Below are 27,205 nucleotides of genomic sequence, written 5' to 3'. Positions count from 1 at the left end.
TTCTCCGCCGTGAAACATTCCTCAAACTGGCCCTGACTCTGCCCGTTCTCACGTTTCTACCCGAGACACCAATGATCATCTCTAATTCAGTGTCCTTTCTGACCTCAGTTTCCAGGGCACCATCTCCCCTGGTTTTCCCACTGGCCCCTGCCTTCATGATGCTTACAGTCAAAATGATATTGACAAAAATATTAAAATCAATTTCTTGAAACTTTTGCATTCACGCATTGCTTTAAGTGGTTTACATGTATTACCTCATTCAACGTTCCCAACAGCTCTATGAAACACGTGCAATTATTGACCCCATTTTGCTGATGAGGAAATTGAGACAAGGGAGTTTAATAACTCGCCTAAATTCTCATAGACATGGCATCCTAGACCCCTGATTTAAATTCAGCTTTTCCCACTCCAGAACCCCCTCTCTTCACCACTATGCTATACTAATTTCTAAACACTTTGCCAAAATTCAAGACTTCTTAAACCCAAGAAGATGATTATAATGGGTTCCTTCCATGTTTCAGGCAAAATCTGAAACCCCACCTCTTCCGAGAAGCCTTCCTGTAGTTGGTCCAAGGGAAATGGCCTTTTTTCCTAGTCCATTTATCTTTAACCTTTTCTCAGTGCAATATAAATGCTGTAGGCAATCTTATACAATTTCAATGCTTCACACATTCTATAGAGGTTAATCCACATGAATGAAATATTTCATTCATTCGTTCAACAAAGATTTACTGATGGTACGGTAGCACACAACACAGACAAAATCTCTTCCCTCGTGGAACTTATGTCCTGATAGAGAAGACGCCATACACAAGATAAATATATAAATAAATGGTATATTAAGTGGTGGCAAGTGCTGATGAGAATATCAAGCAAAGAAGGAAGACATGCAATGTCAAGTGGAAGATTAAAAGTTTGGATGTGGTGTCCAGGGAAGACATCGCGAAGGACATGACCGAATAAAGGCCCGTAGGCAGGACGGATCCGTCCATGAAGAATGCAGGGGAGGAGAATTCAAGGCAGAGGGAGCAGTCTGAACTGGGAGTGTGCCTGGAAAGCTCCAGAAGCACCAGACGGCACTGTGGCTAGACAGAGAGAATGAGTGGAGGGACTAACAGAAGGAAGGGAGAGAGGGATCCAGAGAATGAAGAGCCTTGTGGGCCATTACAAGGACTTTCGCTTTTCTCTAAGTGAGCTGGGAAGCTAATAGAAGGTTTTGAGAGGAGAAATGACAATATCTGACTTACGTTTTAACAGCCTCCTCTGACTGAGATGTTGAGAATAGACTGCAGCAAAGCAGAAATAGAAGCAAGAAGGCCAGATAGGAAGCTATTGAAGAAAGAGACGGGAGCAGGGGGTGGGGTTGTACCAGGAGGTAGCAATAGGGCAGTAAGACCTGGTAGAATTCTGGGTACATATTGAGAATAGAGTTGATAGAATTTGCTGACAGATGAAGGTTACAAAAGAAAGCAAGGAGTCAAGACAAAGATATTTTTGGTCTGATCAAATAGGAAGAGGGTTGATTAAAAATTCCTTGAAAAGAAAATCAGCAACACATATTCACTTAATACATAATGAATATAAATTTTAAAAGAGCAAATGAATTGTAATTCCTCAGGAAAGTGTTAAATATGTGCGAAGCAAAAATAGGATAATATGAAAGTGTGTTATTAAAATATAGTACACTTCTCCATTTAAATATGACATTGATAGTCCTATGTACCCAGTAAATTAAAAGAAAAGCTTAATTCTTTCCACAGCAATGCTCAGATAGCAGATACTGAACATGGCATTAAATATTTGCCAGAAAATATGATAGTCAGATTTTGATATTTATTAAGGACTTTCCATATTGAGTTTAATTAAGGATTTGATTATGAATTCTACCTTGAAGGCATGATTACTACTTATCTCTTCACTCTTGGGCCAAAGAGAATTACAGATGCTGAATATCTCTCTGTATCCATGAAATAGTCATTAGTTTAAAAAGGCATCTCTTCTTTTGTGTTGAAAATTGCTTAGAAAAATTTAACTCATTCAGCTTTTGTAGTACTCTTGTCAGGAATTCTGGATACATTTTTTAATATTATAACCAAGAAGATAGATGAAAAATCACAACTAATTTCCTGATAAATACACAATCGTCTTTTATTATCCTTTTATTATCATCTATCAGGCTTTTATTCCTGTTAGTACTGTGAAATATGGCAGTGAAATAATGCTGCTCTCTTAGGGAGTATGTCATAAAATTCACTACTCACTTCCATTACTTAACTTAGCATCTTCTTTTCCTCGCTTTTCCATTTCCAATGTGTCAATGGAAAAACATCACCAAGAAATAGGAGACTCGCTCTTTGAGGAACCCTATTGTTAGCTAAATACCTTCAGCATCATAAAGAAATGAAGGGTTATTGCAACCCATTTTAGCTTTTAGAATCTTTTGAAACACACTGATAAATATATAAGAAGTCATATGACTATTAAGGAACTCCCGGGACATAGCTGGCACCTCTTTCCTGAGAAATTGAAAGGCTAGAATAACACATACTGGCAACCTATGGCAGCCCACAATCCTTTTAAAAGTATTGGTCTACTGCTTTTTTTTTTTTTTAATTGAACACTCTTTTCTCCTCTCTACTCCTTTCTACCCTTTAAGATTACCCAGTCTTAGCCCTGGAAATATATAGAAACCCTGGTTTCCTTTGAAAATGTAAGAATGGTTAGGGAAGTAATAATCATATTGTACAATCAAGTGGTAGGAGGGGGAAACAAGCAAAGATGAATACTTGCCCTTGCTCTCCCCTTGCAAATAACCTGGTAAAATTCATCCAAATAAATCCAAACGAATTTCAAGAGCATCAGGTGAAATGAATTACAAGAATGCAATGATCGAAATTGAGGTTTAATCCAAACAATTACAGCAGATACAAATTTTAAAGCCCTACATTCAAATGTGCAAAAAGCGTTTAATCCATTTTTTTCTGTAACACCTCATTTTGTATCCAAATATCTTCCCCCAGCAGTGTGATTAGCCATCTTGTAGCAGCTCACAAGAGCTGACTGTGCATATCTCTTCCCAGCTCTGTAGTCAGTGACATCCGGCATGTAGTTTGAAATTGGCCATGGTGGGAAGAGTTACACCATGAAAATCAGAAAATGCTAAAAATCTGGGCCTTTTTTTCCCCAAAGAGAAGGTTGTCAAATATTTACCTGCACACTAACCCTCTGCCTGGGGCAGAAAATATACTCTTAGTCAATTATGGATAAACCTTCCCTCCCTATCCTTCTCACAGAGTAACATTTAAGTTCCAAGGTGATTATATATCATTCATATCCCTGGGGACAATATCTACTTATCAGCCAGCATCTGTCCACCATGACAGCCTCTGATCTACTCCTAAAATTCCATCTAGTTCTCAGCTGACATCTCCTTCCAAGTTGGCGATCACCAAGATATCTCCAATTCCACCCACTGCTGAACTACGTGAGCCAATCTGCCTTCCACTGTAGCAGATTGTGTCTCAATAGTGAGATCCTTCAGATTTACCTACTCCCCTTCACCTGACTTCTCCACCTCTCTCAGGGACCAGGAAAATGTGACAATTCCAGCATGTCATTCTAGGACTGGGAAGTGAACATTCTGGTGGACTATCTCAGACTCTTTCAGCTCAGATATGACTTGTCGCTGCAGGCATTCTCTTGCTGCTGTAGCAAATCAGGGTGTGGAGGGACTCTGGACATTGTCATTTTCTGAAGCCCTTTCCAGAAAATACAGCATGTATCTCATCTGCACTCAGGTTGCCAAATCTGTCTGGGGAGATGAATCCTCTGCCTTGGAACTCTGCCTGAGATGGAGACATGGTGCAGGATGCCTTCTCAGAGACCAATAATATCTAACTTCTCTCTGACCCACCACTCTTCTCCAGAATGAAAAAGATTTTCATATTCTCCCTTTGATAGGGGAGAACTGGGGAGGGGGAAAGGCACAGCATATAGCTTGATAAATCTTTTTCCCTATTATTTATTCCAAGAGCTTGGCCTTTAGAATTGGAAAAACCAACAATTAACTTACTTGTTCATATTTTCATTATGGATGTGGCAGCGGAGGCCAAAGACTTGTTTGGGATGGGTCTTGGGAATAGAGGAAACATCGATTAGCAACAGCTTTGGCTTTATATACCCAGTAAGTCCAAAACAAGGATCCACAAACTGTTTCTTAAGAGGCAAGATAAATATTTTAAGCTTAGGATCATTGCATACCTGCACTGTAGTGAGAAAGCAGTCAGAGACAGTAAGTAAATGAACAGGCATGGTTGTGCTCCCAGGAAGTTCTTATTTGTAAAAACAGGCAGCTGGACTTTGAGTCAGAGTTTGCTGATGCTTGATTTAAAAGAACAGTGGTTTAAACAAGATTAAAGTTTATTTTGCTTTCATATAGAATGAATTTGGAGATAAGCCGTTCAGGGCTCATGGCTGCTCGACATCGTTTTCAGAGAATCCCTGTACTGCCATCCTGCAACTGTGTTCCTTGTCCTCATGGATTAAAGCGGCTGCTGGTGGTCCAGCCATTCTTCCCATGTTCTATTCGGGGGACCCGTGTTCTGGGAGGACAAATATGAAAAATGGCCCCTCATCTCCCACACATCACCCAAGAAATCCTCCACTCGCATCTGATTGGCCAGTTCTTAGTCACAACAGTCACGCCAAGCTGCTAAGCGTTTCTGCTAAATGCTAACGTATGCAGCTAAAATTCGGGGTATTATTTTTAGGTTGAGAGATAGGGGAGGACAGATAGAAAATTTATAGCTTATGCAGCACCAGATAACCAAAGGGATTACAGGTACAAAAGTGAAGCAATACATACCGGAAAAATTGGGGTTAATTGTTTACATTATCTTAACAAACTCCTCAAATACAACCTTGACAAATGCAGTATTTGTGGGAACAGAACTGGACTTTCTAGTATTTTTTAAAAGAAGAATCCATTTTAAGTGCAAAGGACCAAGGGAAAAAAATCTTTCTGGCTTTATTTTGCTCTACCCTTCTTTTATTTCTTCTTTACCTCCTTATTTTCTTTTCTTTTCTAGCCTCAATTTTCCCGAAGACAAGGAAAATAACCCTGGACTAGTTTATATACCTTCCTTTTCTGCAACTATTCTTATGCTAGATCCTTGAGTGACTTCCGGTCCTCAGGCTGGAACTAGCTTTTCTGTCAAGTTCTGCTGCTCTCAGGGCACCAGCCCATATCGACACGGAGGCAGAAGACTTCAGCTCCTTTGGCTTCAACATGACCTCTGAACTATGCATATAATCCCTGGCTTGATTTGTTGGGGAATTGAGAAGTTAGACACCCATTCCCATTTCTTTCTTACACCTTAAATCCCCACTGTAAACATATCCATTTTTTCAGAGGGGAAAGAAAGACAATATTATTTCAGCATTTCTTGGTGTCCAAATGTAACCTGGAAGCTTATCCTTCTGATTAAAATTTTTTTAATGTATGATATGAAAGCAAGACTCTTTCCTCTGATCTTTCTCTTACCTGATTCTTCATTGCTTCCGATTTTACTCTCTATTCTCTTAACTGCATTTGTCCATAGCTTGTTAGTTATTAGCGTCAAAACCTCTCTATTTTAGACAACATCAGTCATGACAGCAATCCTAGGTAACCTGTTCCTCTGAAACTTTAACCTGTTTATAATCATCATTCCTTTTTCAGTATTCCTGCAGGGAGCTATCATGTATTCAGAATTCAGAGAGTTTTTTCAATCTCCACATTAGCGGTCAGTTTCTATAAAGTTCCTTTCAAAAAAACAACTTCATCTTAATACTGGAAATACCTATGTTTTCATATGTTTCCTTAATTGCTTTACATGTAATAATAATAATAATAGTATATTGCAGTGCATCCATTCTGCATATTAAAATTCATGGAATATGTTTTCCTACCAATATTCTATGAGAATCACATTCAGAACTTATAAAATGCAAACATTTATTTTTACTGAAGAAGAATAGATAGTTGCTAAACATGTAATATCAGGAGTAAATATGAATTTGTGAGAGAGAATTGATTTAGTGCCAATCATATGACATTGTTTAAAAGGTAAATGAGATAGCTTTTCCCAAAATAAATTTAAATAAGGTAAAAACTTACTTCTGTCCTAGAAAAATTTAAACTTAAATATGTAAAACAAAGAAACCACCTTCAACTGAATGAAAATGTAGGATGTAAATATATTAAAAACAAGAGGCTGTGCATTCTATACTAAGTGCCAAATATTTGCAGCAATAATAGAAAGCATGGACTACAGAAGTTCGAAGAAAGAAAGGACCATTCTTGGCTAAGAGTGTCAGTAAAAGTTTCCCAAAAAAGAAGGCAGAATTTGGGATGGGCCTTTTAGAGTGTGTAGGATTTAGATAATCATGGAAGAAACAGAAGGCATATTGCAGAGGAGAGAATGGCGTCTGCATGGTGAGAATATTTAATTGTTTTGCCAAAAGAACAAAAGAAGATAAACACGTCTAATTAAAATGGGTAGTTGATACTGAGAGACCAAGAAAGATAAGATCAGGAGACTGATTGGGAGTGGATCTACAGGATCATATATGGCCAAGAATTGTGAACTTCAGAGGATACTATCCAGAAAGTGAAAGGACAACCCACAGAATAGGAGAAAATATTAGGGTGTTGTATCCAGAATACATAAGGAACTACTGCAACTGAACAATAGAAAGACAGGTAACCCAATTAAAAAGTGGGCAAAGGATTTGAATAGACACTTCTCCAAAGAAGTTATAAAAATGGCCAATAAACCCATGAAAAGATGCTCAACATCATTAGTCATTAGGAGAACATAAATCAAAACCGTACTGAGATATCACTCCACACTCACTAGGGTAACTATAATCAGAAAGACAGCTATTAACAAGCATTAGTGAAGATGTGGATAAATTGGAGCCCTCATAGGTTGCTGGTAGAAATGTAAACTAGTACAGCCGTTGTGGAAAACAATTTGGCAGTTCCTCAAAAAGTTAAACCTAGAGTTATCACATGACTCAGCATTTCCGCTCCTTGGTCAAATACCCAATAGAAATGAAAATATGTGTTCACACAAAATCCTGTGCACAATTATACAAAGCAACATTATTCAGAATAGCCAAAAAGTAGAAACAATCCAACTGTCCATCAAGTGATGAATGGATAAACCAAGTATGATATATCCACTTAAATATTATTAGCCATTAAAAGGAAAGAAGTACTGATTTGTGCTACAAAATGGATGAACCTTTAAAATATTATGCTAAGCCAAGGAAGGCAGAAATAAGAGGCCAATTATTGAACGATTCTTTTTATATGAAATACTCAAAATAGGAAAATCCATAGCGGCAGAAATTACATCAGTGGTTGCCAGAGGTTAGGGGAAGGGGGAAATGGGAGTGACTGCTTAATGAGTACGGGGTTGGGGGCGGGGGGCTTGATGAAAATGTTCTGAAATTAGATGGTGGCGATCATTGTCTGCGAATGTACAAAATCCACCATTTGAAAATGGTGAATTTTATGGTTCGTGAATTACATCTCAACTTTTAAAAACTAAAAAAAAAAAGAAAGAAAGAAATGTGAATTTTATCTTTTAGGCTCTAAGTCTAAAACTGACAGTTTTTAAATAAGACAGTAACCTTCGCATTTTCATCTCCTTTTACTGTCTTGTCCCTTTGCACCCAACAGCAGTTTCCACATTGTATTCCACTTTAAGTCCACAAAATTCTCCAACAGTAAAGGCTGCACCTATCCAATTGAATAGTCTGAAATGGTTGCTCAGCCTCAATGTGACCTAAGCTTGACATATAATCTTTCTCCTGTGCTTTCTCCATCTGTAATGGTATCAGTATCTTCACAATTACTCCAGCTTAAAAATCATATTAGTACTTCCTTACTCCTTTCATCCAATCCAATTTGCCAGTGACTGTTGATTCTGTATTCACATATCTCACTTTTATTCTCTATTCTCCATCCCCACTGAAAACAACCTCGGTGCTCACTACACCATAACTGGAATATCCTACCCTACATCCATGTCTTACCCATCCTTCAAAACGCGGTTCAAGTACGCACCTCCCTGATGTCTCCCCCAATCTCCCTGTATAGAGGTAATCTCTTCCCCTGTAAAGGTCTGCCACACTGCCCACGCCCTCACAGTTGCAAGAGTCCTCATAAAACAAGGCAGAGAATACCATCTTCCCCACTACTGGAAGCTCCTGGAGGTAAGAAGCTACACCACACACATTGCAATAACCATTACAATACTCGTGGCAAATTTAAAGCTCTGTTGCATTGTTTCGCACCCAACTAATATCCAAAGGAATTGAACATCCCTAGTTCCTTATACACACTAAGCCTCTAATAACTGTTGAATGAACAAATGATCGTGTGATCTTTGTTTTCGGCAAGAACTTCTCTCTTAAATATTGTTGATAATTGACTGCAAGAATTCAAAGATTCAGTAAAGAAGATAAGGACCAAAGACAGGTCCCCAACTTACTTATATTCTGTACATAGCACCGCCTATAGACTAAGATAGGAACTCCTTTTCTCTCTCTATTACTTTTACATGCAGTTCTGCCTCTGGAGGAAGAAAAATACAGCTGCTGCAATGCCTCACAACCAGTGATGGATGGGGTGTTGGGCAGGATGAGATCAGGACGTTTGGCAACCCTTATCTCTCCTCTGCGATCCATCATACCTTTCAGTTCCTATGAACATACGCGGCTCACTTCCTTGTTTCCCATTCCACTCCCTCAGGCCACCCTCATTCAGGTCCCTGCATTGCTGAAAAGGCTTCTCCAGCCACAGAAGTCACCAGGAGTGCTTTATATCCATAGCACTCCAAGTCCTATTGCTCACACCTGGGGAAGGGAGTGTCCCAACTGCTACTTGGGGGTGGAAAGCATGACCTGCTCTGACATTCTGTGGCACCCTGAATACATTTAACCTTAGGGATATTATTAAAAAGAATAATTGCCTTCTACATTTCAAAGACATTTTCAAGTGTTGGCCAAGAAACTCAAGTAATTAAACGAGGTATTGCAATGGACAGACAGCTTCTGATTTTAAATATGAATCCACAAATTAAATAGATTGTAGGATAAGATATTCATACATTGAGAACTTCATTTGCCCTTGTGTGCTGATTTCAAAGGATTATGTCTGCTAGAAAAGCTATGTTTTAATCCTGATCCATTTTGTGGAGGCAACTGTTTCTTTTAATCCCTATTCAGCGCTGTAGGTTGGAACTTGATTAGATTATCTCCAGGGAGATGTGGCACATTCGATTGTGGGTATTAACCTTTGATCAGAAGGAGATATCACTCCACCCATTCCAGGTGGGTCTTGATTATTTTAATGGAGTCCTTAATTGAAGAAACATTTTAGGGTGGGCCATGGTGGCTCAGCAGGTAGAGTTCTTGCCTGCCATGCCGGAGACCTGGGTTCAATTCCCCGTGCCTGCCCATGCAAAAAGGAAAAAAAAAAAAGGAAATATTTTAGAGCCATGAGATTCATAAGAGAGCCACAAGAACCACGAGAGCCCACACAGCCAGAGAACTTCAGAGATGAAGGAAAACACCCCTAGGGGAGCTTCGTGAAACAAGAAGCCTGGGAAGAAAGCTGGCAGATGTCGCCATTTTCACCATGTGCCTCTCCAGTTGAGAGAGAAACCCTGAACCTCACTGGCTTTCTTTAACCAAGGTATCTTTCTCTGGATGCCTTAGATTTGACATTTCTATAACCTTGCTTTAATTTGGACATTTTTCACAGCCTTAGAACTGTAAACTTGCAACTTATTAAATTCCCTTATTTAAAAGCCATTCCATTTCTGGTATATCACATTCTGGCAACTAGAACATGTTGAATAGAATAACTTTTAAAAATTCATCTTAAACTCTAAACTATATTTTGTTGCTATTGTTAGAGCAAGAGGTTAAATCAATGCAATTCAAGAAGGATCCCTCCAGTTAAATTAACTTTTAGAGATGAAATTCAGGAAACTGTGCCTTTGGCATTTTCAGGTAAAGTGAGCAATATTTTGGGTGAAACCCAAACGGCTACTTGATTTTCCAATGAACTTAGATGTGTGAACCAATGTAGGTGAAGTCAGTCAAGGTTTTAGTATTAAAATGATGAGAACTTTTTAACCACACTTCAATCTGCTTCAGATTTCTCCCTGTCACCTTAGGAAGATGTTATACTGCTGACGAATAGGTGTGATTTTGTCACATCAAAATACATATACACCTGTGCTTAAGATGGAAAGGTGATTGTGAATAAGACTCGTGGTTCGAAGGTACAGCAGGGTGGTACAGAGCAGAAGGTTTGATAATGAGAAATTACAGTTTCCTGCAATTCTTGAGGACTGGAGGGAGGGAATTATTTGCTTTATGCTGGCAGCAATTTCCCTAAACCCTGTGAGATGGCATAGCTCAAGCTGTTGCAAATGTAGACAGAGTAGGTACCAGCCACAGCTCTTGGTTGGAGCAAGATTCCCTGGGGCAGGAAATACATTGAAAAACCTTTCTAAATAGGATTGATCACTTAAATTTGATGGTTTCAGAGAAAAATCCTACATAGTCCTCAATTTCCAGCACTTGTTCACAGCTCTCTGAAACCTAGATATATACATGTATATATGTATATATATTTTTTAATTAGATTACCAATCATCAAGACAATCATAAATACAATGTATTGAAAGTGTGAAACATCAGTTATTAAATATCATTTGCCTTGGCTGTCACAATACCGTACCATAAGCAACAAGCTCTTCCTCTGAGAAAAAATCATATTGTCAGAAAACTTGTGTCTTTTTCCAAGATAGGTATCGTGCCAGCAGCCATTGCCACCAGTCCTCAAAAGAAAACAACCCAGAAGCACAAAGGGGACCATCGTTTCTTACAAACAGAAGAGCTGAAAGCTATTCTGTTAGCTGTGCACTTTATTTTGAGGCGTTAACTTTTGCCTCTCACTTATACTTTTTCTTCCATGAATGAGCAATTAATTACTTTGCTGCTGTCGCTATTTCAGCGCTTCCATTTACAATAGCCTTTTGTTTTCTTGCAAACGAGAAAAGCTTTGAAGGATTTCAATCTTCAAAAACACGGAACACTTTCTTTCTCTTTATTTCTGAACACACAAAAAAAGTGTCTATTCTTATGTATATTTAATAATAGTCCTCAAAACGAGCTTTATTGTGCCCCTTAACATGATCTGATTGATCCTTGCAGCTAAGTCAAAGGAACATGTACAAATCCTAGTTCTGGAAACGTTTTCTATTTTAGAATTTTAAAGTGTAAACTTTATAATAAACTAGAGGAGAAAATGTAAATATGTTGTATTTCAGATTAAATACAGTTAAGCACCGTTTAAACACAGCCAACTCCTTCCAGATGATAATATGACTTGGATAATGAAATGCCTCATCTTAAGTCATAGAAAGTTCACTGTTTCAGTCTACAACTAGAGGGAAAACTCTGCATGCCCTTATTTATGGTTATCTCTTGAAAACAAGGAGATGTATGTATTAACATATACACACACAGAGTCTATACACACACAGAGTCTCCAAAGCAAGGGAAAACAAACGGCTGAGGTATTATCTAACAGAATCAGAAGGTATTGATAACACCTGAGGCATAAATTCTTAATATCGCTTCTTTATTCCTTAAAAACAGAAAGTGAATAGGGCAATGAATTTGGCTAGGATAATAAAATTCCAAACATCTACAATGGTTACAGAATTGAAATGACCTAGTTAATTTAATAGTCTGACTAATTTAGCATTACCCAGTATTTACTTTCTTTTTTAATCCGCAGAATTAAAAATATGAGTTATTCAATGAAATTAATAGAATAACTTCCATCCTCAGTAAAGATGAACTAAACTTAACATGTATCTTAGCCTTACTCAAAAAAAAAAAAAATTCAGTTCTGACACTAGTTTGATGATTTGTCAATTGCATGAAATTGGTGATGGGCATGGGTACACATGCAAATCAGGTACCAGAGGAGTCTTGTCAGTTACGCTCCGGTTAATTGCGAATATACTCTTACTTCAGCTGTCCATGTAATTTTATGTTTCACAAGCAGTCTTTTTTTTTCTAACTTTTTAACTTTTTTTACTGTTTAGTATAATATATATATATACAAAGGAAAGAAATAAAAAAGCAATAGTTTTCAAAGAATTCTTCAATGAGTAGTTTCAGGACAGATCTCAGAGTTTGTTATGGGCTACCATACAATCCTCTCAGATTTTTTCTTCTAGCTGCTCTAGAATATAGGAGGCTAGAGGGCTTAAATATTTCACAATCGACTTTTTTCCCTTCTTTTTTTTTTTTTATAAAAAATAACATACAGGCAAAATTTCAAAGCACAACACCACAATTAGTTGTAGAACATATTTCAGAGTTTGACATGGGTTACAATTCCACAATTTTAGGTTTGTACTTCTAGCTGTTCTAAAATACTGGAGACTAAAAGAGATATCAATTTAATGATTCAGCATTCATGTTCATTTGTTAAATCCTATCTTCTCTGTATAACTCTACTGTCACCTTTGATCTTTCCATCCCTCTCTTTAGGGGTGTTTGGGCTATGGCCATTCTAAATTTTTCATACTGGAAGGGTCTGTCACTAATATGGGGTAGGAAGATGGACCTATCTGGTGTTCTGAGAGGCTGGGCTAGGTTTCAGGACTTATCTGGACCAAGGACCCATCTGGAGCTTGTAGGTTTCTGGAAAGTTACTCTAGTGCATGGAACCCTTGAAGCACAGTCTTTTGTGTCTTGAAGTGTTAATGTCTTCTTCCTGGCCCACTAGCGAGCTTAATGGGGTGTTTTCTCTATCATTATGTTATCATCTGGGCAGTGAGACAGCAAGGCAAGGTGCTACTGACCTGGCCGCCATCACCAAGTCAGCTTGGGTCTGCAGAAACAGCTTTCATTTTGATGGTCGAGGTGACCACTCGTGTCCTGGACTTGGGAGATTCCCTCCATCATCTTTCAATAGGTCACATAAGGGTTCTGAGTCAGGATCATTCTAATTCTGAGGTCAGCGGTGAATACTGGGAATCTAAAGTTTGGTTAGAAAGACAGGAACTCAGCTCTTAACTATGGTTACCTCTCTGTGCCACCTGGGATTTCAGTACCTTCAATGGGGGCAACTAGATTCTAAGTGGTCAAGAAGTTCTACATCACAGACAGGTTTTGGTGTAACCCTGGCCAAGTAATCAACGTCTTTAAACTTTGTAGTTCTATCTTAATGTGACTGCATGAAAATATACTCACGTGAAATATGATGGCTCATTCGAAAATATCTCTTGTCTCAGCTTAAATTCCTAGCTGGGACATGATATTTATCTTTACTACAATTCTTATGATCTGAATATAATTTCACATTATATGGCATAGCATAATTTGTTTAACCAGTCCCCTGATGCTGGACATTTAGGATATTTCCCATTTTTACATTAATAAGCCATTAATAAGTTGTACTTACATTAATAAGTTGTACTCTTTAGGGGGTAGAGCTGAGTACTTAAGAGCATAAATTTTGCTGCCCAGCAGATTGGGGTTCTTATCCTAGCACATTTACTTTCTAATGGTGTGATATCAGACAATCATCTAATATCACAAAGCTTTAGTTCCTTCATTTGTAAAAGAAGATAATTTCACCCCACTCTAGGGCTTTCATGAAACTCTAATGAGAAATATCATGTAAAATACATAATAAACAAATGGTAGTTTCCTCTTAGGAAACTAGTTATGTTTTCCCTTAGTTTAAGTTCAAAAAGTATAATTACTTTGTCCATGTATGCCTTTGAGGCTCTTGATGCATGTTGCCGAATTTCCCTTTATGTGCTCAATTCCCAATAGAAATATTACATTATATTGTAATTTTGTGTGTACTGGTTTGTACCTGGAATGACATTGTTTTGTAAAGTTCCCAAGAGGAGTTCTAGCTTTCTTTTGATCTCCGTTCTCTGGATGCCTACCGCAGGGACAGATATACAACACATTCTCGAACAATGTCTGTTTAGTGAATATTTATTTATTTCCTTCTGACATGTATAAACACATCTACTTTTTAAAACAGTACCATATTTTCAGAGTTTCAGCAAAGATTCTGCTTCTCATTAATTCTAGAGACCACTGTTGATAAATGGAATTGAATGAACTGAAGTTCTCGCCTGAGAAATTTATTTTTAAATGCAGATTCCTGTGCTCTACTTGGAGATATTCTTTTTCAGTGAGTCTCAATAAGGACACAGAAATATGAATTTTCGCTTACCACTTTGCACTCCTCTTTCTCCATCCACATACAGGCAGTGTGTGTATTTACATTTTGATAGGCACTGGTCTCTGAGGTCTTTGCTTAGAGCTCTGGTATTATATCTAAAACCCTGTGACTCTATGATGCATTTTTAGAAAACATGGCCAATCAAAATAAACTCAGAATCCTTGTAATTTATCCATAATATTTTTTATTAGTTCAGGATGCATTGTGGCTAAAGTAGCTAGACTTTCTATACTAGTTTTTTATTATTGATTGGGAGTAGGAACAGCTGAAAGAAGGATAAAAAATTCATCCTGGTACCTGTCCACATGCAGTCAAACTTTACCCTTGTACCTGTCCATGGCATCATAGGAATTGAGTTGTTCTGTTGGTCTTAACAGAGAACGGAAACTATGCTATCCCTTGGTCCCATTTTGTTTATCCAGACAGAGATGCCCCCAGACAGAGACCAGCAGTGGTCTCCACAGAAGGTGCCAGCATAAAAGCCCAAAAAGACAAAGCTAAGCTGTCCTCTAGTGGGAGCCCAAAGCCAGCCTACCCAGGTGAAGGTTTGATGGATGTGGCCCTCAGGGAGTCTTTCAAGATCAGTAGGGAAAACTCCAGGGTATATGGGCAAATTTAGCACCTGAGATATAGAAGCCAAACCCAAGAAATAAGCATTCAAAGCTAACAGACAAATAATGACTGTAAAGAGCCACTCTCAAATTCAAATGCTGTTCATAGTTATGGCTTGTATAGTTCTCGGTACATCTATATCCAGCTCTTCCCAGAATAATTTCCAATTACCCAACCACCCTGAGCCTCAAATGGGAAAACTGAGATGCTATCATAGGTCATTTTCTCTTCTAATATAACATAAGGATAGAGTTGTCAGTGGGATTACACTAGATGGCTTAGAATGTCTGTTACATAATACCAGTGGTCAATTAATTTCCTTATACTTGTCCCTCTAGTCTCACCCCTCCTTCATCCTGAACCCACATCTTTTAATGCCTGAATGGGACTGTCAGTTTGTATATTCCTATCTTAGTTTTTAATTAACCAACAAGAATTTGCTGAGAATATGATTATACACCAGAACATTTGTTATGCAGTATACACTAAAAATATAAATCATAACTCATAACCTCAATTAATTTTTAATCTATCTCAGGAAGAGGAGCCTAACACACATATAACAGTCAGAAACATTGAAAGTTTATATTTATTAATTAATGTGATTTATTTTTTAATTAATTGCTTTCAATTAATTAAAATTATATTATTAAAAATTATCTATTGGATCATTCATGAGTACTATAGGGATACTAAGAAAGGAGGAATCTCCTGAATGGCCCTGAATTTCCAAGGAAAGCTTGAAGGAATTGTCCGTTTAATCTTGGCTGTGAAGTAAAAACATTTAACCACTATTACTATGTGTCCATTATTATACTAAACACTTTTCAAGAGTTATTTAATCTTCAAAGCAACCTTATGGTGTGAGTATTATTATCCCTATTTACTAATTGATATTGGGTAAGTGTTTTTCCTAAGGGCATAATTGGTAAGCAGTGTAGCTGGGACTCCAACCAAGGTCTGGCTGATATCAAAGTATGTTCTCTCAAGGATGGAAAAGATTTGAATAAATGGAGAAGAGAGGGCAGCGAATACTACAAGACAAAGGAAGAGCATCATTAAGGGATCAAAAGCAGAAATGACCATGGCCTACTCAAGAAACCATGGAAAGCTGAATGTGGCTAGAGTTAAGATTCTGTAATGAGAGGGGGACCCTAGGAGTCCAGCTGTTGACCAAGAAATTAGGCTTCACAGAGTATCAGTCACAAGAAGGGGTGGCAGAGCTCCCTGACTCTGGCTTGAGGAATGCAGATGTGAGGGTCTCCAGGCTTTGACGTGCATCCCTGGACAGGTTTCCTGGATCTGACTATATGGTCCAGCTTTAAGGCAGAAGGACCACCCACCCTCACTGTCCAAGAGAAACGTGTGGATCAATTCCCACCAGGGATTTCTAACGAATTTAGAAGAATTTCTTAAGAATGACTCTGCTATGTAAACCGCTTCACTCTTTTCTGACTTTACAAGGTGGTTGCTTGAAGAGATGATGTCCTGAGGCTAAATTCCTCCCAAACTCAGGAATCCAGTTAGTATTGCCTGTGACCTTCAGGGAAGAAATGAGATGTTCTTCAAATGTAACAACTTCAACAAGTAAAAATTCCCATTTTAAACAGCAGAGATTTGAGTTCGGGAAAATAACATTTTGATCCAAGTTGTGTTCGAAGAACACTTTAATACGTACCACATATTTGCTCAGCTTTGTGATCCAAAAACATACAAATGTAAGTAAATATATGTGTATGACATATTATGATATATGCAGGGAATCTATATTTGACAACATTCCAACTGGCTCTGAAAAACCTGATTCTCTGGGTAGCTAAGTTTTAAAAGGATACCATAAAGAGGTCTATTTGAGATTTGACAAATTAGGGCAGCTTACTGCTGGCTGTGATTCCAGTGTTTTAATTATGCTTCTGCTATATTTTTATAGTAACAATCAGAGAATCCTTTAAACCGGAATGAAATGTATGTCTGGATATTGGGTAAATGACGCAATGAAAAAAATAGTTTTGTTCATATATTCTACTTTTATCATTACCCTCTTCCTCTTTATGAAAGTACCACTTGGTCTGCATTAAAGGGACATCGAAGACATGAGGCACGAATAGAAGAAGAGGCAAGTCTGAGACAAGAGAAATGTGTGGACCTGCACCAAGCACGATCCAGGCAAAACTGCCCTATAAGTAAGTCCCCTTTGAACCCCGTGCCCCAGGCTTTCTCCATGCATTCCTATTCAAGTCAATAATAGGCTGTACCACATTGCCTACACAAGTACAAGCTCTCATCATCCAGTAGGTAAAACAAAGACAACAAATAGGCCATGAGGGGAGAGTCTCAGGTATAAGCAATGTTCTAAGCAATTATTTTAGCGTGGTGGCAAATTATGTGAGGAATAAGACTATATATTATTCTTCAAGTTATAGGCATGGAATTACCCTAACTTTCCTTAGGCATGGGAATACTGCCAAGAGAATATTAGACAGTGTGAGGTAGTGAAACCACACTGGTTCTGGTGTCAGATCACCCAAGTTGGAATTTCTCTACACCCTTTCCAACTCCCTCCCCAATTTGCTGTGTGGCCTTGGGTAAACTATTTAGCCTCTCTGAATTTGTTTCCTTGTATGAAACTTGAAGGCATGAAAATAATAACTGCCCATCCTACCAGAATGGATTTTTGCGAGGATCAAATGTAATAATCTAGTTGAAAGTCTTTTGAAAATAACAGAGGATCATAGAAATAGTATTATTGTTGTGGCAGCTTTTATACTAGTGGCAGGGCTAAGTATTCTTACACCAGCTGAATAAATGTAGATTTGCTTATAAGGAAATGATTCCTATAAACATATGCTTGGTCTTCCTTCATGAATACTAAACTTCAGCTCCATAGTACAAGCTCATGCATTCAGCTGTTTTTTCCACATAAAATGTGTTCGTGACTCACACAGGTCAGAGCCCCTTGTCCTATTAAGGATGTTCAAAACACCTTTACTTATTCTAAAAATTAGAATTTTGCAAGTTGCTGCTTGGATCTCCAGGCCTAAGTGAAATTTTTTTTTTTCATTTATCAAAGAATACACAAAGAATTACACAGTCATAAAAAACCAGTCTACTTGCTGCCTCTTTAAAACACTCTCTCCTCTTCATTGTTCCTGGCTTGTACTGAAACCAGATGGTGAAACCAAGGCTGGAACATCCTTTGGTGTCCAGAAGGAGGCCGGTCTGGCCAAAGCATTGTCATTCCTGTCAGCAACAAGAGTCAAAAGCATTGTTTATGGTTAATCATCAGGAGTGCCTACTGGCTCTAACAGCCATTTATGCAGTATTTGTCAGCCTGAAGTCTCCACCCACACCACAGATGACTCCATGACAGCAAGAAATGTGTTTCAATATCCTTCAGCAACGAGCTGAGCAAATTTCTGTGGCTGACTCCCAAGGCAAACAACGATATAAAATTTAGTGCTGGACTTCTTTTCCCCCCAAATTGTGCGGATATCAATGCTTTACATTTCTAAAAATTACCCCTCTCAGCAAGTTCGCCCTGGAGCATTCACTGAACCACATGAAGGAAAAGAACTGCAGCAAATGGTATCACAAATATTTTTAAAGAAATTAACCCACCCTAAAATGAAACTTTCTTTAAAAAAAAAAAATGTGAAGTTGCTCTTAGATTCTGAGGAGTCAGGGTAAAGTAATTTCATGGATGAGAGCCCACCAGGAAAAATCCTTTCTCTGCCTACAGTTTCAGTGATAAATTGTAGCAGAGAGATAGTGAATACATAAATAACATAATTATAGTAAATGCACTATGGTTACGGGCAAAAATAGAGGAGTTTTGGGTGGGCACAGAAAAGTCAGGCATTGAATAATAACATTTTAAAACATGTCAAAGGGGGGGTTATCTTATCAGGTCTGTGTGTAGCTGATAGAGACTGTTCATTTTCAAGTATTACAGAGAAGCAAATCATGATGTTTCTGGAGAGGGACTCCAAATACAGCCTTTCCACTCTTAGAGAAGGATTGTCACCATGTTAGAGCAAGTCAGATGAGTATTTCATGTGACAGGTTCCAGCAAAGAAATTTAAAGGCGATACCTAGATCAGCAGAACTAAATTACAAGTGCATATAATACTGCAAAAAGATCTAACGCGGATCTGACTTCTTCCTATAATAAAACTGTGCATACACAATCAGTGAGCCAGTGGTTAGGCCACAGACCATAAAAGTTTCGGATTATTACTGATAGGCACTTGCAAAAACTAGAGACTCAAGTCCAGCTTCAATGTTTATATCCATAGTGTTTATAATGCATGCTTTATTTCACACAAAACAATGCAAGAAAATTTTTTTGGCAAACCCTAATATTCTCCAGTTAATGAAAGCTAAGATCCCCAGTGAGATGCAGATGTGTTTACTTTGAGTTGACAACATTTGAAATATGATGATCCATGTCATATACCTTTCTATTTTCTGTAAAAATGTTTTTTAGAAATTATCTGAGATATGTGGATGATGAGAGAAGGTTGTTGGTTTGGTGGGGTTTCCATCTCTTTTTAAACTGAGTAACTATTTTCCCATAAGTATATCCATGATTACCATCGGTAATGCTTTTTTGCTATTTTTGAACTTTTACATGAAGACTATGGTGCAATAACCATTAAAAGGGACAGAGAAAACTTAAAATTAGGCAATAGTCAAAAGTCCTTGAGACTGTGAACTACAGGAATTAACGTGTGCTATATAAAAGGGTAACAAAAGAAAAAATAGTTTAAAGAAAGAACCTGAGAAATTGAGTCAGATTTGTGTTTACAAACTATTGTGTTATGCCTTGTTGTCCCATGGTGAAGCATAAGAAAAATGATGTGACACATCTTTAAAAACCAAACAACACAACAGAGAGCAATAATGTGGGAGACGGTACTTAGATTTCTAAGAGCCCACTGTCTAATTTAAATGTCTTTTGATTGGCCAACCATTTCCATTTCTAAGCCAAAATGATTGGAAACAAGCTTTCTCCAACCATCGTTTACTAAAGCCAATCGGAAAAAAGACCAGTTTTGGACCTACAGAGCAAACAGGCTCATGCATTTAATGAAATATGGTTCTTTCTCTTAGCTGCTCTTTGCTGGATTAGAGAAGACATGCCTTATTCCATTCCTCATGGAAAAGTTGTTTTTTCTTTTTCAGTGAACCATAAACAGCTTTACAAGAAAACTTAAATGCCTGAGAAACATCCCAATACTGTGAGATGTTTCCATTCACTAACCAAAAAGCTAGCCATTCTGTAATAGAAGCTGTATTGGGTTAAAAAAACATCTTTTTCAGAAAGGAGTTATGAGATTCTGATTTTCTTTTGCTTCGTGTATTATAGAAAAAGAGAGTTTGGAATCCCCTGAAAATAATTGTTCTTATCTTTTTAAACAAGGTATTATATCAATTTTCTCCTCACATTTATGTTAAGAAGCTAATAAAATATAGATTAAATAAAGCCAAAGAATCCATATGAGACCTAGCTCGTTATATAAGGGGCCAGAACCTTATGTAAGTAGCATTTTCTTCCTAATTCTTCAAATTTTGAATGCTTTATGTGATACCAAAGAATACTGAACGATGGGGGCTTGAAATGTTTTTAAAAGCTATGTGAATATGCACAAAGCATTTATGCTACTTTTGTCAGTAGTTTGGTGACATCTAGTGGAATAGTGATTTGCAGCCTAGGGTCCTGAGTTAACTTCAAATCCTATAGCAAAAGGGCATTCTTTAGGACCAAGTTGATGAGTAAACAATCAAGGAAGGCATTTCCCTGACTTCTTTGAGAAGGAACCAAACTGAGTGAATTTAGGTAATCCTTCTAAAGAAAGATAATCTGACATCCTTGTCAATTATTACAAAAAAAAATTTGTTCTAATTATGAACTGCATGCTCATGTAAAGAATTTGGAATATGCCAAAAAAAAAAAATTTACCCCTGATCCTTCTACCCACAAATAAACACCAATGATAATGTATGCCTTTTCTTCCAAGCTTCATATATTTTTGTTTATGTTGTTGATTTTTTTTATCAGATTTGGATATTCTCAATATGTAATTTTATATTGTGATTGTTTTTGTTGTTTAACACCATGTGAGCATTTTTTTTGCATAATATGAGGTATAAAAATGACTGCAATTATGAGAAGCAGAGCACTATAATGTGACTTATTTTCCAGAGTAGAATGCTACGAGTCTACAATTTTGTGAATCCTATATAAGAATTCAGGGATGTTGTAAAAATATGATTCCAATAAAGTTATTCCGTTAGCACACTTAAACACAAAGCAGACACGCCATCCACAGAAATGTAAACTGTCTATTCACAGCAACAAAATTTTAGGGACTTACCATATACCACTAGATCAGGAGGGTATCAAAAATTAATGAGATGCAGACCTTATCTTGGAGCCTGAGGGAGTCTAGTAGGGAAGAATGAAATAGTTTTTAAATAATAGAAATATGATCAATATATAGAACCGAAACAAAATAAAGAGTTGTGATTTTTAGGGAAAGGGAAGTGGAAAAGGGCTCACAGAGGAGATAACAGCTGTGCAGGACTTTGAAGAATGAATACGAATGAAGGGCATTTCATATAGAAGAAATCCCAGGCAAAAGCAAGGACGCCCGGAACGGAGCGGTGCAGTTGGCATCCCTGGAGAAAAGCCATGACGACGGAAAGAGGTGAGCAGAAGCAGATGGCCAAGAATCTTGATACTAGAGGTTATGCAGAACCCAGGAAAAGGCCTTTTTTAAGGGCAGTAGCCTGATTACATTAGCATTTCATAAAATCATGCTGACTGTTAGAGGAGGGGGACAGTGAAGACTGAACTAGAGAAAAACAATGAGTTCAGATAGAAAATGGGATTGGCGAAGGCTGAGAGAGGACAGATCTCAGGATCTAAATGTACGGAAAAGGCAATGCCAAGGCTGAGCTCAGATTTTGGTTCAGGTGACTGACGTCCATGGCAACATTCAGACAAAGATTAGTTAAGGGGAAAATCTTTGTGATCTGTAGGTCGCTCACTGCAATCTAGTTTAGGATTGGACAAATCCTAATTTATCTTAACTGCATGTGATCTGTAGCAGGGAAAAGAGTATGCAAATGTAAACATCTTCTAGAACTGAGTCTGGCTACCAACTATGAGTCAAAGAAAAAGAAAATGTGGGATGTCTTCACCACCTAGATGACAAAAAAGAAAACGTTTCCACTGTAGGCACGGAGTGGTTCACATCTCTAATTGGCCTCAGCACAGTGCCAAGATTCAGGGGCTCAGAGAAGTGCTAAAGACGCCAGAAACATAATCAAGAAGATTCAAAAGAATAACTAATTTCAGCTGTCACTGAGATTTGTCTAAATGGGGTGTCATTTAAAAAGGAAATGACCTGCTGAACTCCTTGGTATTAAGTAGACCTATCTAAAAGACATAGCTATAGAAGATCAAAATTATACATTTAAATGCTGTGTCTGTGTACCTTTGTGCATCTGCCTATATACATGCAAGGCTCAGTGGAGAAAGATCGTAGAGAAGGTCATTTGGAGACCTGGATTCCCTGAAAAGTGGTCCACTAGCAATCTAATTAGCTAGGTCAACAAGAACCTTTCGCCTTGTTCCAGCAGGCAAACTCAGGTATCATTTAGCTCACCTGGAGCTAAGTGCTTTACAAACCTTGTATCCAGTTGAATCCTTTCAGCAGCCTCACAGTTTAACCCTATGATGCCTAAACAGGTTGGTTACACCATTAGCTCAGGGGCACTCAACCGCTAGTAAGGAAAGAAGCTCAGATCCAATCTCCTCCAACTCCAGAATTATACCCCTAACCGTTATGTTCTCCTGGGTCAGCACTGTTTTATTCGTTGAAAATATAACAAGTTTTAGTGTTCTTGCACTCTTCACAAACAAACAGAACCAGGCATGCCGAAAGCTAAATTCACAATAATAATACAAAGTTTCATTCCTACTTCAGACTTGTGGGCCCACAATTGACTTTGCAGTGTGCTTTTATTTCATTTCAGAACGTACAGAGCTGGTGTGTGAAAGACAGGTGGCAGCCGGGTTGCTATGGCAATTGACTGTCATTATGATAAAGGGTAATTTACTGCAGCAAATTTTTGTTTGGCTTGGAAGTCTGTCTTGCCCCCTCCCCACAGGGGGCATAACCCTATAGACCCTCTCTGCTCATAATGACCTGTCATCTTGTGTACACACTGCCCGGACCAGTCGGCCTTGCTGCAAAGAACTGAGTAAAGCCTGACTCCTTAAAGATTTTGGAGAAGGAAAAATAGATGAGTCATCGAAAGTAAAAAAGCTCAAAAGAAGAGATGCACAGTTCCCTCCTTTACAGACTGTCTAAACTTGTTTTCCCTTCATTAAAGTTTGCCCAAGTATTGAACATTCGTGGGCCAAGTTCAATGACTGTGTTGAATGGCTGCATGTGCTTAATTACTGGATGCTAAGACTGCAGGATCAAACAATGTTTTTAAACTGACTTAGAGAAATGTAACTATAAGTATTTACTATTATTTATAAGGCTTCCCAAGCCAGCTAATAGCTCTTTTGATGGCTGGAACTGTTTGATCTGTCAGAGGAATGGGGAGTGAAAAACTTCACTAGTTTCTTCTAATTCTCTAATTCATTGTTTTATATGAGTTTAAAGAGGACAATTTCTATCCACAGTAGATCAGGGACTGTAGTAGGTAAATATTGTCATAAAAATAGATGCCGGAGTAAAAAGCACAGAAACCAGAAATCAACATAAAATCAAACAGCTATTTAGTCTCTCATTTCCTCCCTAAATCTGGGATCCAAATCATTATCTTCCAGCAACTTTCTTTCTGAAATGCAGCCCATAATTGCTTGGCACACCACTGATGAATCCACAGGAATTTCTCTCACAAACAGGAAGTCAAGTGATGGCACTAAGACCTGTTTTGTCATTACCTTTTTCTTTTTTAGTCCAGTTCTAACTTATATTCACCATCTAGCCTAGAGAGAAGTAGACAAGTTTTTGATCCAAAATAATGAAACATCCTCCACAAGAAGATGTGTTATTCCTTAGAGGCTAATGAGCCAAGATGTCTGGAACCTTATCCCAAGAATTTGCCTGTTAACTGAGCTTGTGTTTTGCTCTGTTAAAAAAATCTTTTTTTGTAGCATATAGTGACTGGAGCAGAGAGAGTTTGGGTGGAAAAGCCCCAGGGGCTAGCTCATCCGTCCCCGCTGTGTAACCCAGGTGGGATGGGGATGTGGCTTTGCCAGTATTTGTTATCTTCAGTCTAAAAAGATGACTGTCTGCTTTCCCCCAGAGGAGAGATTTTGGCCTGTTTTTTACAAAACCCTGCTGTATCCCAAACCTCCTGAATAGTGTCCAGCAAATGCTATATTTTTAATGATTTTTTTTTTTTTACTATGTGAATAAAGCCATTTTGCTCCACATTCTGCCAGTTTAACCCTTAACTCTTTCCATCTTTATTTAAATTGGAATAACCAGCATGACCCATCAAGGCATAAATCACTTCCTGAACTATAGCAACATTCATCAGAGCAAGGAAGATCAACTAAAATCAGACTGAAAATTAGCAGGTGTCCTTACCTATTTCCAAGGAGGACTTGAGGCTAAGGCTAGAGCTCCCACTTATGGAATTTGCTTTGTTTTTGGAAACAAAAGACACAGGTCTTATTCTTCAAGCTCTCCCCTAGCAGGGGATGTTATCTCCGACCAAGAGGGGGGACTCATAATTCCCCTATCAATTGGTAGGAGAGTGAGTGGGCGCTCCAAGACATCCGTCATGCCTCCAAACTCTGCAACTACAGACATCTAAAGAACTCCCCCAAACCTGGGTCAACCTGGACACGATAATTCGTCCCTTTGATTTCCTCTTACCCTTTCCCCTTCTCATTTACAGCAGACTGGTCTTGTCAACATCATATTCCTGTTTCTCAGTGCACTTCCTTTCCCTCAGCCTCACTCCTACCATGTCAGTAGGTCTCAGCTGGCGGCAATCGCCACCTGACCACCACCCCAGGGACATTTGGCAATGTCTGGAGACGTTCTCGGTTGTGATAACTCTGGGCAGGGTTGGGAGAAGGATGCTATTGGCATCTGAAAGTCCCAGACCTGGGCGGAGGTCGGAGAGGAGAAGCAGAGACAGAGACACCTCACCGGCGGTGGGGGAAGGAAGGTTTATTAGCGGAGCAGCTGCAGGGAGGGTTGACTCAAGAATGCGACTCCCGCCTGCCTGGATTCGAATAGGAGTTTTAAAGAGAGTTGGGTGTAGAGTGAGGAGGGTTTTTCACAGGTGGGTTCCTGGGAGTTTGACAACTTTCCATTGGTGAAAACACTGCCTTAGTTCTACAAGGTGGTAACTGCCGGAGGGGGGCGTTTGGACAAGGGAGTTTTAGCACAAGAATGCTGCAAGGTCATCACTGCGGGAGGGCGGATGTTTGTGCAAGGTGGTCTGTCCAGCATGCAGCTGCCGGAGGTGGGGGCCCCAGAGTTTCGAGATGTTAATTCTCTGCAGCAGTATTTTTGCCCTTGCTTGTTTTTCCAGTTCAGCTCTCACAGCATCTAGTGGGAAGAGGCCAGGGATGTTGTTAAACGTCTCGCGATGCACAGGCTAGCCCCCTGCAACAAACAATCATCTGACCCAAAATGTCAATAGTGTTGAGGTTCAGAAACCCTGTCCTCCATTACCTGGCACTTACTCTGTGCCAGATGCTAATGCTGAATGCCTCTTATGCCTGATCTCCTTTCATCCTCGTGAGATTATTTAATCCTCACAAAGATCTCTGAAATGAACCTATTATCTTCATTTTTCAGACAAAGATAATAGAAGCCTTCCAAGTTTAAAAAACTTATCCCAGACTCACAATTCCCATGGACTTTTAGACCCTGGGCTGCTGCCTCTCACAAAGCTCCATCAAGATGAATTCAAATGCCCAGATTTCCACTCAACAGACGATTATGCTAACAGCACACACTACTCACTCCCAGGAAGCAGCTCCAGCAGAGGGCATGTTTGGACACTTCCATCATTATTTTAAAAGTAATAGCCCTAGTAATAATAACGGCTAATAGCCCTTTCTTTGTGCCAGGAACTGTTGTAAGTGCTTCGCCGCATATGTATTTACACATTGAATCTACCAAATAATCGTATAAGCTAGGTACTACTATTATCCCTATTTTACAGATGAGGAAACCGTAGCTCAGAAAGATGACATCACAAAAGCTAGCAAGGTGCAGAGATGGGATCTGGTTGCAAGAATTTCTGTAATCCTTCCTAACCACTCTTCTGTTTTGTTTAGTGTAACTACAAGGCTGGAGAAGTGGGAAAAGACAGAGAAGTTCTGAATGCAAGGTGATTTCCTCCTGCGTGGTCCATCACTGAAGTCCATTGGCAGCAATTATTCTCCACCCTTTGTGCCCCTCTTTTATAGAGCCGTTAAGGTCTCAGTAGATTGTGAGATTGAAAAGTCTGAACACCAGAAATAAAGTCCTCTCTTGCTTTACTAGCCCCCCGAAGGCAAACCAGCATCATCCTCATGTACTGCTTTGAAATTCTCTTTCATTGTTTGCATAAAATTTCCTCTTATTAAGTGTGGGATTCCAAAAGATTTTCAAATAATGACTACAGTTAGTCTAAATGTAAAAAAGCTAAAAGGAAAACTGTTTGCAATTAGGATTTGCATAATTTCTTTAACGCTGCTTAAGTTATCTACATTTGCAGCTAAAAGTAGGGCAGTATTTTGGATGAAACAAAACAAAATCCATTTGCCTAGCTAGCCCTGACAATTGACATTTCTTTTCTTTTTTTTTTTTTTTTTGACATTTCTTTTAAGCACCTCAACGTGCTATGGGAGCCCAAGTAATTAGGTATTTGAACAACTTTCCAGAGAATATTTTTTATATCCTTGCTTATTACGTCTCAAGTGAACTTTATAAAAGCTGGAAGGTTAATTCATGGGTTTTCAAACATGAGTCAGTGAATCTTGTAAATCATTTTTCTTCATGGATGGTCCCACAATCTCACAAATTCCATCAGAAAAACATTTAATACTTCTTACTTAAAAAGAAAAAAAATGTGTTTTACGGGTACATATGTATATACAACTATAAATTTACAAAAATACATACATTGTTCGCTGCCAATTAGTATGCCTTTATGAACAGTGCCCAACAACCCTGAGGAGAAGTGAAAGTGCATCAGCGAGGAGAC

The 27,205-nt window shown here is 38.5% G+C and overlaps 1 long non-coding RNA gene across 1 annotated transcript in view; it reads left to right on the top strand.

Annotated features, from left to right (window-relative positions):
• Window positions 1-26,406, top strand: part of LOC143654844 (uncharacterized) — a 64,070-nt gene extending 37,664 nt beyond the window's left edge. Inside the window, exons 2-3 of the long non-coding RNA XR_013161995.1 lie at window positions 17,021-17,145; window positions 26,295-26,406. This is a non-coding gene — a long non-coding RNA (uncharacterized LOC143654844). The remainder of the gene's footprint in view (window positions 1-17,020; window positions 17,146-26,294) is intronic.
• Window positions 26,407-27,205: the final 799 nt, after the last annotated feature.

This window comes from Tamandua tetradactyla, chromosome 14 (assembly GCF_023851605.1).
Source record: "Tamandua tetradactyla isolate mTamTet1 chromosome 14, mTamTet1.pri, whole genome shotgun sequence".
NCBI classification, from domain to species: Eukaryota; Metazoa; Chordata; class Mammalia; order Pilosa; family Myrmecophagidae; genus Tamandua; species Tamandua tetradactyla.
Note: the sequence above shows the minus strand (reverse complement) of the source record. Positions and strands in the feature narration are given on the sequence as shown.